This window comes from Periophthalmus magnuspinnatus, chromosome 14 (genome assembly GCF_009829125.3).
Source record: "Periophthalmus magnuspinnatus isolate fPerMag1 chromosome 14, fPerMag1.2.pri, whole genome shotgun sequence".
NCBI lineage: Eukaryota > Metazoa > Chordata > Actinopteri > Gobiiformes > Gobiidae > Periophthalmus > Periophthalmus magnuspinnatus.
In genome coordinates, this window is record NC_047139.1 from 24,282,133 (window position 1) to 24,299,698 (window position 17,566).

General features: G+C 39.4%; 1 protein-coding gene across 4 annotated transcripts in view; it reads left to right on the forward strand.

Annotated features, from left to right (window-relative positions):
• The first annotated feature begins 5,571 nt into the window (after nucleotides 1-5,571).
• Nucleotides 5,572-17,566, forward strand: part of fam222ba (family with sequence similarity 222 member Ba) — a 44,503-nt gene continuing 32,508 nt past the window's right edge. For 2 of the 4 annotated variants that reach the window (XM_055226562.1, XM_033977878.2), the window contains exons 1-2: nucleotides 5,572-5,708; nucleotides 6,759-6,845. The gene's annotated coding sequence lies outside the window, so the exon portion shown is untranslated. The remainder of the gene's footprint in view (nucleotides 5,709-6,758; nucleotides 6,846-17,566) is intronic. The other 2 variants (XM_055226563.1, XM_033977876.2) reach the window with 1 other exon arrangement.

Below are 17,566 nucleotides of genomic sequence, written 5' to 3' on the forward strand. Positions count from 1 at the left end.
GACTTCCGGTTTAAAGAGAATCATCAGAAGCATGAATGAACGCGAATGCGACAACTAGTGGCAAGGAATTCACAGTCAATATGACAATACGGGTCACTGCGGTCAAATAACTACAATAATCTAGAAAGGGGTGCTCATTTTTCCCCCCTCTACGAACCAAAATGAGCGGCCATTAGCAGGTCAAGGTCTAAACCTCATGGCACTTTGCACATCAAAATATTCTTCTGCAAGAAATGTGTGATTTAATTCACTTTTAACGTTATGAAATAGACCTCCCTCTCATCTCCTGACAGGCTTTTTGATACAAAATTGAATCAAAATACATTCTCTTTAAAATCTCAGAACCCCCTTACGGGCCAAATTAGAGCCACTGATGGGCCAAGCTTGGGTTTGGGCACCCTGATCCAGATTAAAACAAGTCTCTGCTTATTTGTCAAATATAATAAGCATCATATTGGGCTATATATTGTTGTTAGCTGTACTGAATAATGAAAAACATACATTAATTTTATTGGTCTAAATTGTATTCTATATTTCATAAACCCTATTTAGTGATTGAACTAAACTGCTAAATTAGACTAAAAACAGGTTTATTGACATTGTAAGTGAGCAAAATTCACAAAATAATAATAATAATAATAGCAAAATATAAACTATGAAAAAATAAGGGCACGCAAACAATAAGGTGTTAAACAGAAGAACAACAGTGCAAAACTGGCAGTGCAAAATATATGATGCATGTTGAAATGAGTTATTTAAAGTGACAGGTGTTCATATATTATTAAAATTCAAATTGGCTAATATTAATATTTAAGATACATTTCCACAGATGGGCCCACATAAATATAAACAAGAGTGAGTGAGCCCTTAATTTGCAGTAAACTCCCTGTGTTTCCCTGAGGGCTCCTGCAGTCAAAGTCAGTAAGCACCTGTCAACAGCAGGTATGATACTCAGTGGCTAAAATCTGCCCGTGGCTATTACAAATCATCTCATCACAATGCACAAACACATCTGCTGACATGAGCACTTTAAAATGGATGACATCCCTCACAGGCCCTTTGGCTCTTTGGAGATTCTCCAGATTACTTTGTGAGGGATGACGCTCCTATAACCACAAATCAGATTGCACAGTGCAGACTTTTTCTTTTCCCTCTCATCCCCTGAGTACACAGTGCATAGCTTTACCCCTGAGGATAACGGATGCACAGTTGTGACATTGGGGGAGGATATATTGCGCTCCCATGATCCCAAACAAGCTGCTTGTTTAGTTTTTAAAATTAGATATCCTCCTGGCACAGCTCAGTTCATAGTGCCGAGCTGATATTAACTTTCTTCTGTTAATGATCAGGTTAATAGGACACTGCATGTATGTTAAAGGGACGATATGTAGCCTGGTTTCAAAAAGGTACAATCACAGCTTAAGTGCCTAACCTACATAAAGTTTTTCTCATTCTCTGTAGACAGGCCATGCCTCCACAAGAACCTCCTGAATTCACTTACTAAGCTGCAGAGGCTGAACTAGCAGTGATTAATGATTAGCAGGTCCTGGGGTGTAGGTAGCGAGGAGTCAGACCAGAGAGTCCCTTTAGGTTTAAACCAATTGAGCTAATATTGAGACTAGAAACCCAAATGAGAGACTCATGAGGCTCATTGTGCTTTCTGATGGATAACCACAACACCAAATTGGAACATAAACAACCTGGCAATATGTTTGTAAGATTTTGGAAAGAATAACTTAGAATTGTTATCAAGCAATACTTAATTTGAACATGTTTATCTTGTATCTGGGGACACTGATAAGTCATGTTATAATTTGAAAAGTACACTCTCTAACTTTAACAATGTCACATGTTGTTTCTTTATATCAAACCCTCAGAAAGCAGATGCCTCCCTATAGTCCATCCAGCGCACCGGCTGTTTGTTGGTCCTCCAGGACTTGCTTAGGGTGGAACAAACACCTCCAGAGGGGATGCATGATGAAGAATATCAGGTAGCATGCAATCTGTCATCATCTAAGTCTAAAAGCACTGCCGCAATAGACAAGGCACAAAACGTGAGCTTTTAGCAGACACTTACAGTAGAATTTCAATTGAAGCAAGAGGATATTTGAGGATCAGTAATGTTTGAACTTGCTGTCTCCTGTGTGTCTCTCAAATTCATTCAAGGCCTCCGCTCCCTCGGGGCTTTCCTCACATGGACATTTCACGTGGGAGTGTATCAGAGCTCTTTCTATGACTGCATTAACTTTGGCCTTCAGAAAGAACTCTCCACAAAAAAGACAAAAAGGGTTCGCCGGCAGACCATTTAATCATAAGCCGTAGCCCACTTTAGCGTTTGAAGTGCACTTGCCAATGGGATTCAATGCTGTGTGATGGAAAACCTCTCTACTGTTGGAAATCACTGGGCTGTTGATTTCTAATCAGCCTGGCTTTTTGTAGTTGTATCAAAACATTGTATATTCTCTTTGTACAAATGCAGGCGTTGGTGAATAAGCTGCATTTCTATAGACCGAGCACTGACATATGGTGCATATAGGCCATAAGAACTGAGGAATCCAGGAATATAGTGCATATTCAGATGTTACCTCACTACAGCCTTTAAACATAATCGTATTTGAACTCTCTTCTTGGGATTGACCCCTATCAGCGGAAAAGTGCAATAACCAATAACCCAAATTAACCTATTGGAAGAGCAAATTACCTTTTGGAATAATAGGTCTCTAGCTTTTGTAAAGTTGGACAATAACAAATGCAGCAAAATATTGTTATTTTGTTTGTTTTTGGTTTTTTTTTTAATTTTTTGTTTTGTTTTTTTTATGATTTAAAGGCATTGCTTTAAACAAACAAGTATTAAAAGTGTTGTTTTCATTATCAATCAATTGTCAATTAGCAAATGTTCTTTAATGTTGTTACACTTTTTTGGCTTTGGTACGTATGCTCAATATGAATTTTTTTTAATGCCACCTAAAATGTTAATGGAACTATAGAGAATGTGTGCTATGCTGAAAGTCTATGTGTCCGAGGAGATTTTGGTCTGGACCCCCAGGTAGTAAAACTGATGGGATTATGTATGCAATAACAGCAGACCCGGCACTAATAAGGAATGCTGGCTGGTCCTGTGGAATAATAAAGTTCATGGCATAATCCGCAGCAGTCATAGGGCATGTCACCAGGAGTAGAGGTGGAAAAAACAACAATGTGTCAGGGTGTCAGAGCAGCAGTCACTCCATCACCACTGATTGCAGAGCAGGGCGCGATGCTGCACAGCTGGCTGACTGTCTATAGAGCACCTGAACTTTATCCTGCTGAGGACTCCAACAAAGAGGGCTATTTGTAAAGCACCACAGCCTCCTGCATGAATAGATGAATGTGCAAATCTGATAAACAAGAAGGAGGTGTGACTTCACTGTTCCTTCTCATGCAATCACCGCTCCATAAGTCCTCCAAAGACATGATTTAGCTCCCAAACTACCCATATAGGTCACACTGATGCTCTGATTGTACAATCTCTGTCACAGCGGGGCGGAGAAAGAAAAAAAAACTTTTATTCATTCTAGACTTGCAATCGATGGGACTTGTCTGTGAAGTGGATCAATAATGCCTCCCTTTGAAATCATCAATCACGTCGGTGGTGAATTTAAAAAGCGTAATTAGGAGCAGCGTTCTTAAACATCCTGTATTGATGTCTTCTTTGGTATGGAGAAAGACACCATTCTGCATCATTAACTTTGTATTATTGGCTGATGGAGCCTGCTGCTGCTACTTCCCCACCTGCTGAACTCGAAGCGCCGTGTGTGATTGGGCTTTCAGACCAAATTCTCCTTTCTTTCACTGGGCTGATGGGGGAAGTGTGGCTCGCAGGTCCAAATTGGCTGGAGTATTGTAATGAACCCAGTCTCTGAGCTAGACCATAGATTCTGAGTTTCCTTCACAACGTCTTATTTCGATGTTTTTGGAGCTGAACATAGTAATTTTCTCCCTAAAACTCCAGTCGGATCACTTTCTGTTTGTGTTTCATCGTTTGACATCGCAGTAGCATAGGTGCACTCTTACAGCTGTTGACCATCTGTCTCTCTCTAGTAATAAAACAGTATCAATATGGTGGCGAGAGGGCAGGTGGGCTGTTGTAATGGAGTAATTTATTTTAGTTGTCACAGAAATATAAGTCTTTGATTAGGGACCTATACACATCAGGCTGCACAAATAGAACCTTTCATCAAATCACAAAGCATGTGACACTATTGACCGCACACTCCACTTGTGTTTCTGTACTTTTTTTACCAGTCTCGTGAAAAGTTATTTTGTGAATGTTAAATTTACCACTAGTCCTCAATATTTTCACACTAAGTATCACCAGCTATAGTAGCTTTTCGAGTACCACCAGTATAAAACTGGACTATCAGCCATACATTTAGGCTAAACGTGGTCTAAAATGAAAATTCACGATGGATAAGTTATTCCAAAATGAATAATGAACACAAACATTAATGTAACAATAAAATAAATGAATAAACAATATTAAACAAATACTAAAACTAGAGAGGGCCCTGTAGCACCAGAGGCAATAGTACCATGAACCACAGTCTGAGAAACACTGGGCTAAACTAAAGCATACTGTTGGATGTGTAGTTCTTTGTTTTTCAATGTATACATTAGTGGAGAGTAATTTCAAGTCATACTAATATTATGGAATACAAATGAGCAAATCTGTTGTGAAATTGGTTGTAAAATCCATCATAAGACACATAAAAGTGTCTCACAACACACTCAGTATGTTTTGTCTCTGGTGCCATTAAACATAAAAGCTCAGGATGAGTCATCTGATCATCACTCTTCCATACAACAGAGAGAGGATGTTATGCACTTTAATGGTGAGATAATACACAGATGATGTGATAGCAGCAAACAGCTGGCTTATGACGGTGTCATTGGTGACAATATAGGTGCACGACATTTGAAAACTTTCCAAAGAACAAGTAAAATGTGCTGTGGTCCAGCCCCAGGTCAGAGAGCACCGTGGAAAATTAAACGTGTACCATGTAACTTTTCTGGTGGAGAGTCCATCACCTGCGTGTTACCATATAGGTGTTATCGCTTTGCCTAGAATGTTTGGCATTATTATGGCATTACATTTGTCTAACTTTATATAGATGAGCATGTGACGCCACTAGGTCAAGTTACTGGTCAGATCTGTGGAGAGGAGACCCCGCTTGCTGTAAAAATATATGCTAACTCTTATGGAACAAGTAGGTGACAGACCCTCTACAAGAACTGTTACTTGCACCTTTAATAATTGCCTCAATTGATGGATTTAATGGAATTTATTTAATAGTAAAATACTGTACAGTTGGTTCATTATAGTCCAAATGTAGGCCTATCAGTTTGTGGTCTAAGAAAACTTGAATTAGACCACAAACCTGTCTTTACCAGATAATCTCATAGTTCATCATTTTAAAATAAATCTTAAACTGGATAAAAGAAGAACCTTTGCATTATTTTGTCCAATTGCATCCCTCCCTGCTGTACCTTTAAACCACACCGCTCTGCGCAGCGCCGTCTAGCGTGAGGCCGCAGTGCGCATGTGCGGGAAGTGGCTGGCGCAGACAGCAGCAGCAGTGATTCGGCAGCGCAAAGCAAAGGGAGAGAATCTGTCCGTTTTAAACCATGGCCACCGACTAAAAGATGTGTTTCGCGGACGTGCACGGAGAGTAAGTAGCTCCATCCATAAAACGAGCTTGTTTTCCGACGCTGTACGGCATCCCTGCATTTTAAACATATTTGTTGTGAAAGGGCAGAAAGGCAACAATGGGTATGTGGATCTTTCACACTGAGTGGCTAGGTTAGCTATAGCCAGGACCCTCCAGTCAGCTGGCACTGCTCTGAGTCTGGCAACAGGGAGGTTTACAACTACTGTACTGGGCCCCTCTTCTGTCTATTCAGCTATTATAAGCCTCCTATGTTTTACGAGCTTTCCCTTCACAAATAGTTCAAGACTGGACTTAAAGTAGCTGGTAAAAACTGGTGTGAACTGAATTAAACTGTGCTTGTGTTGTGAACTGGTTAGCTATTTGTTTGCTGTTTGACGACCACAAAATAGAGATCCTGTGTGTCCTGTCTGCTTAATCATCATTTTACACCCTATGTATGCAATGTATTTACTGCTAAAATGCTTTGGTATATTTGTCTGCGGGGAAAAAATACACATCTTCCACTATAAGGTCGTGCGTAAAGGTGTAGTGCACTTGTCCTGGAGCTATTCTCAGCTTTTAAACTATGGTCTAGCTGTCACCAAGTTGTCTCCTCTGCCCCTGATGTATGTGATACCCTCATTAGGACTTGCTGCCTGCGTACATCTCTATTTAGAGCTTCAGCCCTCTCCATACAGATGTTGCGCCCCGTCTGCATATATAGCGCCTCTTTTACGCACCGACGGGGGAGCAAAAGTGTCTCCACCTGCAAACCCAAGTGTTAAAGGTGATAACAAAAGGTTGACGTCACCGGGCACGTCCTGATCCCTGCTGCACGCGCGGAGCAACGGGGAGCACTCATTTTCTACCGGAGAGGAGATGCTGCTGGCTGGTGGGCAATTGCTTCGTGGCTGGGAGGAGGAATAGGTCCTTCTGTGATCCGATTTCGGCTATCCTGAGGGCGCACTTAACTAATGGGGATGTATTGATGTTTCTCCGTCCCTTTACCTGGTGGAATGTTAATGTTGTTGTATTTGGCTGCCCCCCGTGACACTGCCTTTATTGTTGCAGTCTGTCTATAATGTCACGGAGCCTGACGGATATGATTAAAAGCGTACTGCAGTGTGCCCGGACTATGGATCCGCTCAGCTTCACATGGTAAGACTTGCAAACATTTGTGCGCTGTTTTGCATTTGCCCTGTGTAAAGTTTAAACAGACTGTTATGTAAAAAATCCATTATCTTCTCCTAACCATAACAAAGGTGAGGTTGTTTAATTTATGACAGCGGGAAGGATGTGCACAGTAATATCCTGTGCTTACTCAAGCGACTGCTTCACAGTACTTGCTTCAAAAGTGCAGTTTTGCAATGTAGCTGTCTGCCTCTACATTTTCCAAAGAGCAGATAATTACATTTTAGACCTCGTTGAAGGCAGAACTCAGACCCACCGACTGGGTACAATTATGGTGTAGTGTAGAATGAGCCCTGTTTGCATTGGGGTGCTATGTTTCCCAACGCACTGAAGGATAATTAGGTCTGGCAGACAAATGACAGCAAAGGTCTCTGCTCTGCTGTGAAATGTATTGCACCATTAATGATAGAAATATGACAGCACAGTGACAGAATAGGTATAGATTGACGGATAACTTTCACCGATGCTTTATTTGAGTGTACTTTTTAATTAAAGCCAAGTCTGAAGTGGATCGAATTGCAATGCAAGTGATGACTTTTGGGGATTTTCAAGGCAGCCTTATGGTCAGCAGTTCATTTGATCAGTCCCTGCTGCGTAAAGCAATGCAGTAACTCTCCCTAAACTGTAACAACACTTGATTGCATGTGTTAATTAATGCCTTTGTCTGTGTCTCTCTCACCTCTCTTGTTTGTGACTCATTTGCTGAATCTTTTGCCCCGTCATTGCAAACTCAGATACTTTAAGAGGAAAAAAGCAACTTGGCCTCAGGTTTTCCAGCTAAAACCACTGACAAATGCATTGGAACATATTGATTTACATTGCGGTCTGGAAGGGTAGTTTCCTCTACAAATCTTGTGTAGCTTCTTTTTATGGGCTGTCTGTCTAGTGCTGCTTATGTGGACAGTTAAACAATTCCCAGAGCGCACAAGTCTTTAGGTATAAGCTTGACTGGTGGAGTGGAGTATTTATAGTAAGCGCTAACACGTTTTGTCAACTTTATTTCCTTTTGCAAGTGACAAAGCGCATATTAACGGGTGATGATTGTTTGTTTCTCACACAAAGGCGTCTCAGTGATTATAAGTAGCGTGCACACAAGGCCCGGATGTTTTGTGTTACTGAAAGTTCACCACGTGACAGCTTTTAAGATCTGATTCCCAACATTGGGCTTGTTATGGACTGCAGCAATAAGAGGAGAACATCAAAGCGCTGGTTTTATTTCTTTGAGACTTCAGAGCGGACTATGAATAACAGATCACAAGGTACAAAGGGAGAAGCGGAGAAGTTGAGCATGCTTTAATGTTTCAGCTGTTGTTGGGATTCACACAAGAGCTCATTAAAATACATTGATTAGTAAGCGTCCAGCCTCGGTGATTGGTGGTTGTGAAATGGCTTGACTAACAGGCGGATTTTTGATGCAATAATTCCACTGCGTCGCAATGAGCCACTTGGCAAGATGCACTTTACTGGAAGTCTCTAATTTTATGTTGCGTTTCAGAGATCGTACTTGAATTGGAAATGTATGCACTTTTTCGTCCTATTCCACTACTGCTCTCTATGCGAATCTGTGTATGTTAAATCTCTTGCAGGTGTTTTTATGAGCATCGCACCATTTCTATCCACTGTGGTTGTTTTCAGATGAGCCGCATTTGTGAAATCCATTTGCCAAATGAGGATGCACTCCAGTTTCCGGGGCAGGGGAGGAAAAACACAAACCAAGTAGCATTGGGCTTAAAGTGCATATGACAGGTTAGACTACTTGTTTCACTAAAACATATTTATATTTAAGATTTCACAAAAAATTGTAGTTCTGTCTTTCATAATGTTTGTCATTTTACTTTCTCTTTGAACATGGACAATACATACGACATATGTATAGGTAATGCCATAACTGTTACCTAGCAACCATAATGTTAACTAGGACCAAAACCTGTCCAAAAAGCACAGTAGTTATGATTAGGCTTATAGTCAGTGATAATGCCCTTATTTTGTTGAATTAATGTTTAAACTGCCTTCCTTGCATGTAAATAGTCTCTGCATTTTGGATGGAATTTTTGGTGTTGATGATAAGTAGTGGTATTCTGTTTTAGAGCTCACCGCTACTTCCTGTATTTTTTCTTCTGAAGTTTTTTCCACAAACTTACTCTTAACTGATGTAAATTATTTACCACCAGAAGTATCCAACCAAACCGAGCAATATTTAGAAAAACATGAAAACCTGTCATATGCACTTTAAACTTTTCTATCATTGCTGCTGTTAGCCTACACTCACCCACTCAATAGAAGAACCAGGGCGGCCCGGTGACTCTGAACAGCATGAGTCTGGTTTCAGACTGGGAGCAGATGTTTGGTTGTCTTTGTGAAAGTCAGGAGGCACGGTGCGAAGGGTCAAAAACAGGTCAGGCTCGGGCTAAAACTCACTGCAGCCACATGATACCAGCAGATCAGGTGTTTTGGACATCAACATGGGCAACTCCAGGATGTGAGAACAAAGAGCCGAACCTGCAGGGGAGAGGCAGAGGTCAGCTGTAACATGACATTTAGGCTGGCTCACATGCTCTGCTTTTTAATGGGGCCAGATATCCACCGGCACTAAGCCTGAGTCCTGTATGTGTGTTTTTGGTTCCTTTTTTGATTTGCATGTTAGCCGTTGGTTCTTTTTTCATTCTGTGTACCAACAGAACATGGGCTGTGTGATTTTTAGAAGAAAATATAATTGTTTTTTTCTGTGATTTAGATTTGCGATATGTTTAAAAGTAGTGCTCATTGTAAACAACTCCAAGGAGCATTACCATTTGAAAGAAGAAATATGAACTGAAAAATTAATACCAGAATCACATCAATTTCAGAACAAGTTTATAGTGGTCTAAACTACAGTTTTAACAAGATTTTTCTGTAAAAAGTCGTTCTATCATCTAAATAATTGCAGCCTTTGCAGTTTGATAATTGTACCAACTTTTTTTTCAAGTTAAAGTTTTCAAGTTAAGTTTTCCAAGTTTAAATTGTATTTTTGATTCGATTTGATTGCGATTTACTATGCAATTCAAAGCAAAACCGCCTTAAGCCTGGGAGCACTGCAAATTTTCAAAGGATGAGATGAAAAAGATTTGTGGTGTTGTTTTGTCTTGTGCTTCAGGGTAATCATTAGAGAATCTTCTAGACCTTACGGTGACTCCTGGGGCAATAACAGGAGAAACAGGAGGAGCAAGGTTCGGTACGACATCATCTCATTTTGTGATCAGGGCGTCATCTCAAAGAGACTGCAAAACCACCAACACAATTACACTATCTGTTTATAGCACATGATAAGGTCGTCCCAGTCGGATCACTAACCTTCGTCCTGTCCCGATTAGGCCTGTCGAGATAATTACTATATCAACTTATTATTCAATACATGACTAATGGAACAATTATTTTTGAGGTTCAATATCTGTTGTGGGGAACATTTTGGTTATTTTTCTGTACTACGATCAGATTTGAGATGCAGAGGGTTGAATAAATAACTTGTATGACTCATTAGATACAAACTAAGTGTTTCATTTTTCTATTTATTTATTGCAGCTCATGTTTTTTAATGATATTGCACATTTAGAATTGCTCTAGGATCATCGTGTCAGTGGCATAAATGAGTTCATTATGATCTCTTAATTTTTATATTTTCTTCACCAATAAATCTCACTTCAAAAATTAGTTTTTGACAGCCCTTGTCACAATAACAATGTTCAAGTGCGATGTAATCCTACATAAATATATCACAATCATTTTGAAACTATGCTTAACACAATTATCCTAAAGCAGTCCTAATCCCATAAATCTTTTTGGAAATTGCAGAATGAAACACTTCATTACTTCTGTTTTAAGTTTATTTAGTTTTGGAACTTGACATTATTTATTTGACCTCCTATAACTCAAATCTTATGGTACTACAAAAAAAAAAACACTAGTGCCAAAATCCACATATGATATATATTTCATCCTAAAAATATTTTTCCAGCTTCCATATATTGGTCGATAAAATAATTATCGTGACAGGCCTGCTCACTCCCCTCTCCGCCGCCAAAGCCTTTCACAAGAGGAGGTTGCCAGGCGAGCTTTACATCACACTTAAGCAATTTTAATAGACACCATTAGCATGTGTCCTCCGTTATTGCTTCACTTTTCAGACACCCAAGCCAGCAAAGCATTTCAGAGCATCATTAGTGACTTCTGCAGAGGCCCGGAGCTTGACCCGGAGTTGGGGGTCGAGAGAATGCTGCGACACTAAAACGCTAAAGCTGCAAGGCCATATCAAGTGGATGGGATATAGTGTGGGGGGATATACAGAGTGGGCTCACGAGTGTCATAGCAGCCGCCGACATTAGATAAGGCTAAGCTACCAGAGGATTAGAGCAGGGAGGAGATGTAAAGTGCTGTGGGCTAATTAGGCTTTATTTTTAATATTTCACAGCCCTCATTAAGAGACTGTAATTTTTGAAGGATTTTTGCTCCAAGTGATGTATGGGATTTACTTTATTTTTCAGTAAAACCCCTGTAGCGTGAATTATATTATGAATCTGGGGTGGAGTGGTATTTTTATTTAGGTGGAGTATGTAACTTTTCTAGTGGGGGTTTGCTACCTACTTGTCGTCATTGAGATGTTATTGTGTCGCCTGAAATGTCCCTCAGTATGGCATTACACTGATCTATCTTGCATTTATTCAATTAGGTGTTGTTATTGCCTTAAACAACATGCTTTCTGTGAGCGGGTTTGTCTCTCCACAGATTTGACTTGGAACTTGACCTGCCAGCGTCATTTCTAGATACAGGCAGGTTACAGACCCTCCACCAGAAAAGTTACATAGTGCACCTTTAAGTAAATAATATGTTAAAGTTTCTTATCTCAGTGTCTCTTTTTAAAGGCAAGGCAAGGTTTATTTGTATAGCACAATTCGTACACAAAGTAATTCAAAGTGCTTAAACACAGACAGAATAACATGTGGTTGCCAGGTTGGCTGCAGTCACGTTTGCAGGAGCGGTATGTGAGAGTCCTGACCCTGGTGCTGTGAACCTTTGAGATGAGAGGAGCCGGGGGTTAGCGGTCAGTACATGGCACCTCTCAGCAGCTATCCTCCAGCCTCTGTGTGTGTGTGTGGGGGTGGGGGTGGGGTGGGGGGGGGGGTGCATGTGTGTGAATGTGTGTTCATTTGTGTGTGTGGTAGGGCTGCAGTCAACTAAAGTAACTCTTGGTCGACTAAAAAGGGGGCAGGGCAAAAGCTCTCAACTAGTACATATCGCCAAATGTATCGGACCCCACAAGACTACAACTGCGTAGGAGTTCATGCAAAAATTACTATTTATGCAGAAAAAAGTACAAGAAAATGATGTATTTATATAAACACAGATTAAACTTGTAAATCATGAGTTTAATCTGCCTTTTAAAAAACAAAAAATACAAAATCAGCTAATTCACTCACTAACTTCTCCTTTCTGCTGTTGTCCCATATAAATCCTTATAATATAAATAAAATGATTAGTTGACTAATTCAATTTTTGATCAACTAAGACACCATCGACCGATAAAACAGCCCTAATGTGTGTGTATGTGTGTGCTTGTGTGTGTGGATGTGTGTATGTATAGTTGTGCGCAGTGTGCTGCAGAGCTGACCGTGCCCAGAATGGAGCCCTTTATAACCTCCTCAGCCTCTGGTCCTGTTTGTGACCATTGTGGAGCCCAGTGAATGGTATCTCCGTGCCTTGAAAAGTAACCAGATGACATTCTTCCTGTTGTTCCAAAGGGCCTGGGGTTGTGTTGTGAAAAGCAGCTGAAAGGATAGGCTAAGACTGTGACCTTCGGAGGCTAATCTCTGACATGTCATTCTGAGCCTGTTTGAAGCCGGCGTTTTCTCACTGATAGCAATGTACAACTCCGCCTGTGGAGTTTTAACAGTTACATTCCAAAAACAGTGTAGGGAGTTTGTGTTATTGACCCTCCACTTCAAAGAACACAGCAGGAGTTTTTTAGCAGCTCAACAGAATCGTTATTCTAGACAGGCAGCGTGCTGGACACCTACATTGTCCAAACAGTCTCCATCTCTGACTGGGTCCTCTGTACACAGACCCACGGCCCACCACAGCATTGCATATTGAAACAGAGCAGTGAAAGCACAAATGATGAAGTGATACAGTAAGTATGGTATAGTACTGCGTAGACCTGTCACGATAACACATTTTGAAGTACAATATATTGCTGAAGAAAATATAGACAGTAATAATAGAAATGTCTTTATGCCACTGGCTCAATAACCCTAAAGAAAGATGATCACACTAAACCTGTTTTTAAAATATACGTAATTAAATACATGAGCTGCATTAAATAACCAAGCAAAAATTAGCCACAGAAGTTATTTACAGAACATAAAACTCTCCCCACGATTGCTTATGTGCATTGACCCCCAAAAACATATTGGTCCATAAAGTAATTATCGTGACAGGCCTAGCAGAGAGGACAAAGTGCTCTTTCTTGAACTGCGAACATGGCGTAGTACTATGTAGGCTTGTGACGATAACATATTTTGAAGTAAGATAACCAATAATATCGAATGCCATTATGCCACTGAAACAATATCCCTAAAGCAGGATTTCCCCCAAAAAATATGCAATAATAAATGAAACACTTAATGAGTCTCAGAAGTTATTTATTCAACCCCCCACAGCTCAGATCTTTGTGGTACAGAACATTAACAAAAAGTTCCTCACTAGTACAAAGACAAAGTACCCTGAAAAGTAACAGTTCTATCTATCATACATTCAACATTGATATAGTCATTACAGGTCTAGTACTGTAGATTCAGTGCACATCCTAGTACATGTCGTGTATGTCTCCTCCTCTCAAGCCTTGGCCTCACTTCCTGGAATGTGCAGAGGTGCAGTTAGTCGTCACTCTGTGGGAAACGTCATCACAGGTCAAAGTTCACAGGAGGTGGACTCCTGTAAACTCCAGCTCAATGTCAGAATGTGGCCGTGGCTTTATCTAAATATGATCTTTCCAAAGCTTGACCAAGGTAATGTTCAAACTTAACTGTACATAAAGGTCCTTTATTATGCAAAATTGACTCTTGTAAGCTTTAACTCATGTTAGAATGTTGTTGCCTCATCAAAACCATAGCTGGAGCTCTGTTTCATTTGTACATGTTTGAGTAACCCTTTATTATCTCTGTCTACATCTTAATGCTGTCTTCCACCTTGTGATGTCAAGTTTTTCAAGTTAACAGCTACTTTTTACCTTTAGTTTAATAGAGATGGGCAATTTTATAGCTGAAATTATCCAAATGATTCTAGTGAAGGTGTATGGAGTGAAGAATGCAGTCGAACACTTACTGTATTACCACATGACATCACAAGGTGAAATGGAGTGTTTGATGTTTGAGAGAAAAACTCAGTCTAAATATGCAGGGTTTGTGTGTTAAACGTTTGAATGAAACAAAACCCAACTCCGGGTATGCTTCTGATGAGGAAACAACATTATAACATAGATCAAAATAGTGCAATATAGGCCCTTTAAGAGGATATGGCAATCATGTGATATTATTTATTTGCCTTATAAAACTTGTGTCTGAAAAGGCCTTAACTAGATGCTTTCAGTCAACACAGGACGTGAGTCTACCAGGAATTCTTTTCATGGCATTAGAATGACGCTGTTGAACTCCGTGTGAATGATCTCTGAGTGGAGAACACTGACGCCTCGCTTTGTGCATGAGCCACCTGTATGGGGGTTAAAGTCCAGGTCAAACTTTTGGGCTGAACTTGTTGTCTGAGAGGGGCCCGTTTTTGGAGAGCCAAAGAAAAGCTGTCAGTTTTTTTAGAGCCACGTTCGCCTGACGTCCTTCAATAAAGAATATGCACTAAAGACATGTCCCATCAATCGATTAGTCGACTAAAGAAAAGGCGTGGCAAAAGTTCTCAAAACTATTACGTATGTCTATGTATTAACCCAAACTGCACTCACAAAACGGCACTAGGAAACAATGTATTTATATAAAGACGGATTAAAGTTTTGAATTATGGACTTGTGAATTTGCCTTTTAACTTGTAAATACCAAAAAATACCAAATCTTCAGCTAACTTGCATCCACTTCTCCTTTCTGCTGTTTCATATAAATCCTTATAATCCAAATAAAATGTCAACTAAGACACCAATTAATCGACTAAGCAACTAAAGACCTATAGGCTTAATGCACTGCTTTTACCATTTCCCCCTTTTGTCTGCTGCATATGACTTGGAGAGCAAATCATAAAATTGACCATAATGTATAATGTGTTTTTGCCAGTATGCACTCCACTAAAAAGCATGCGTCTGTTTACAAAGGAAGCATTGAATTAGAGAAGGGAAAATGTCAACCTTTTATCATGCCACTGCACAGCCCACTTTTTGCATTAGTCAGAAAATATCCCCCCAAGTACTGTAACATCCACTGAATGTGATGGAGATTGGGTTGCAGGAGGCGGAGGGAGGGGGGCGTGCGGTGGTCCTGATTTGAAAGGCGCACTCCAAAGTACTCATGTGTAAAGAAGAGTCCTAAGGCAGGTCGCCACGCTGTGTCAGAGGAGCAGCCATATCTCACATCGCTGGGTCTCATCTTTGCATGGGTCTGCCTACGCTGTGGGTAATTAATAGCCACTAGGTCTGTCACCCCATCAAGGGAGGAACCAGGTGCTGCTTAGATCGACTGTCGTGATTTAGGGCTGAACAATTTGACAAAAATATCTAATTGAGATTTTTTTTTTCCTGACAGAAATTAGATTTGTGATTTATGTTGTGATAAAAGGATTTAATTCAAATATTGAATGTTGAAATTTTAATTGAGAAACTAACACAAGAATCACATTTCAGAACATGTTTGTACAGACCTAAACTTACAGGGTTAGCCGTCTTTACCCAAAGTAAGACCGGATTTTTTGTTTGTGAAAGAAATTACTGAAAAAATTGCAGCTTTTGCAACTTGCCAATTGCCTCCATTCAAATTTTAATTTGATGGTGATTAAGACGAGACACTGCAGGTGAATAGAAAAATATCTTAAATTTAGATATCAAGATATCAATTTGAAGCTTATTCTGTAGTTTACTTTTATAAAAGTAAGAAAAAACAAGTACAATTACAATTTTTCATCATGTTATGTTTTCACATAAAAATACAACATTTCATGAGTAAAATCAGCCAAAATTTACAATTTTTGGACATTCAAAGCAGAAACATGAAAAGAGCTAGGTTTAAATTTCTTACTTCATTTTGTTGTCATATCAGATGCAAAAAATATACCCAGGGGATTCTGGATATGTCATTTAGTATTTAAGTAAAGTAAATCTCATTGAAATTTTTTTTAAAAATTCAAATTCCGCCTCATTGTTTTGGAGTTAAAACTTTAATGAAATGAAAAAATCCTTATGTATGTTTTGTCAAAATCTTAAGTCCAGATTGAAAAGTTTGGTACTTTGGTGTAGGTGCTACTTTAAGGAGTGGTCCTCATGTCCCTATGGGGGAAAAATGCATTTTGTGAAAATAGATGTTTAAGTTATGTCCCACATAAATCTATGGATGCCAGTTGATTAAATTCAATATTAAAACATATTTCAGTGCAGAGTGGGCAAATGTTTTGTTTCCACATGAAAACGTGTATGCCAAGAGACCAAACTGACCTAAAAACTGAAAATTTAAAAATATGACAATATAGTCTGTGGTGTCTCCCATTAATCTAGATCTAAATGTTTAAAATGTATGTTTAAGAGGTGCTTAAATATTATACTTCTCCTCAACTTCAGATTGTGTTGTCACACATCATAGAATTTTCAGTCAGGCTTATGTTAAACCAATGGAGATTTTAAAACTGCTAAATAATACATTGATCATTCATTCAAAGGTTTTGTGGCACAATAGGTCTAAAATGTACATCCCAGTAGTGACCCAGTAGTTTATCACATTTCTGTTTAGCACTGCTCTTTTGAAAACTTTAAAACAGTGTTTTGGCTAATGCAGAGCTATAGATGTTTTGCACTCGTTCTACAAAAATGGTGGATTTTGTCAGTAACAATTCTAGGCTCTGTATTTTGCTGTGTAAATAGACTACATGAAAATACTCATAGGTCAGGAGTAAAGGTTCTTTCACTCTGACAACTGTGAAGAAACCAACAATTTGTACACATTTTGCAAGATCTTAACTGTACAATGCAACCAATAGCTGTGTCGGCGAAGGCTGCTTCGTGTAGCCTCCATGGACTGCAAAGGCCGTGTAGAAATGGGACAGGTCTAGTCCACGGAGCCACTCCCTTCACCCAGCAACCAAAACATGCTGCTAGCGCTAATGCTTACTGCATGTACCATGCATATTACGCTCAGTTAAAAAGATTACACTTTAGAGATCTCCTCCAAATCTCATCCAAATCTTATGTCTAAAAACACAAAAGCTGGTTTATTATACAATCAGAAGGAACTTCTGGAAATACTTCATCAGTAATATCATCATAAACCCTTTACACACATTATAAAGTTAGTACAAAAAAACAATTGTATGTCAATATACTCTCATATTTTGTTCCTTTTTACTGAACCATGTGACAGTTCAAAACATGCTAATTATATTTGTAAAATGTCAACAGGTGGATTACTTCTGCTTAAACATTGTTTAATATATGTAAATGTTATTATCAAAACAAACTC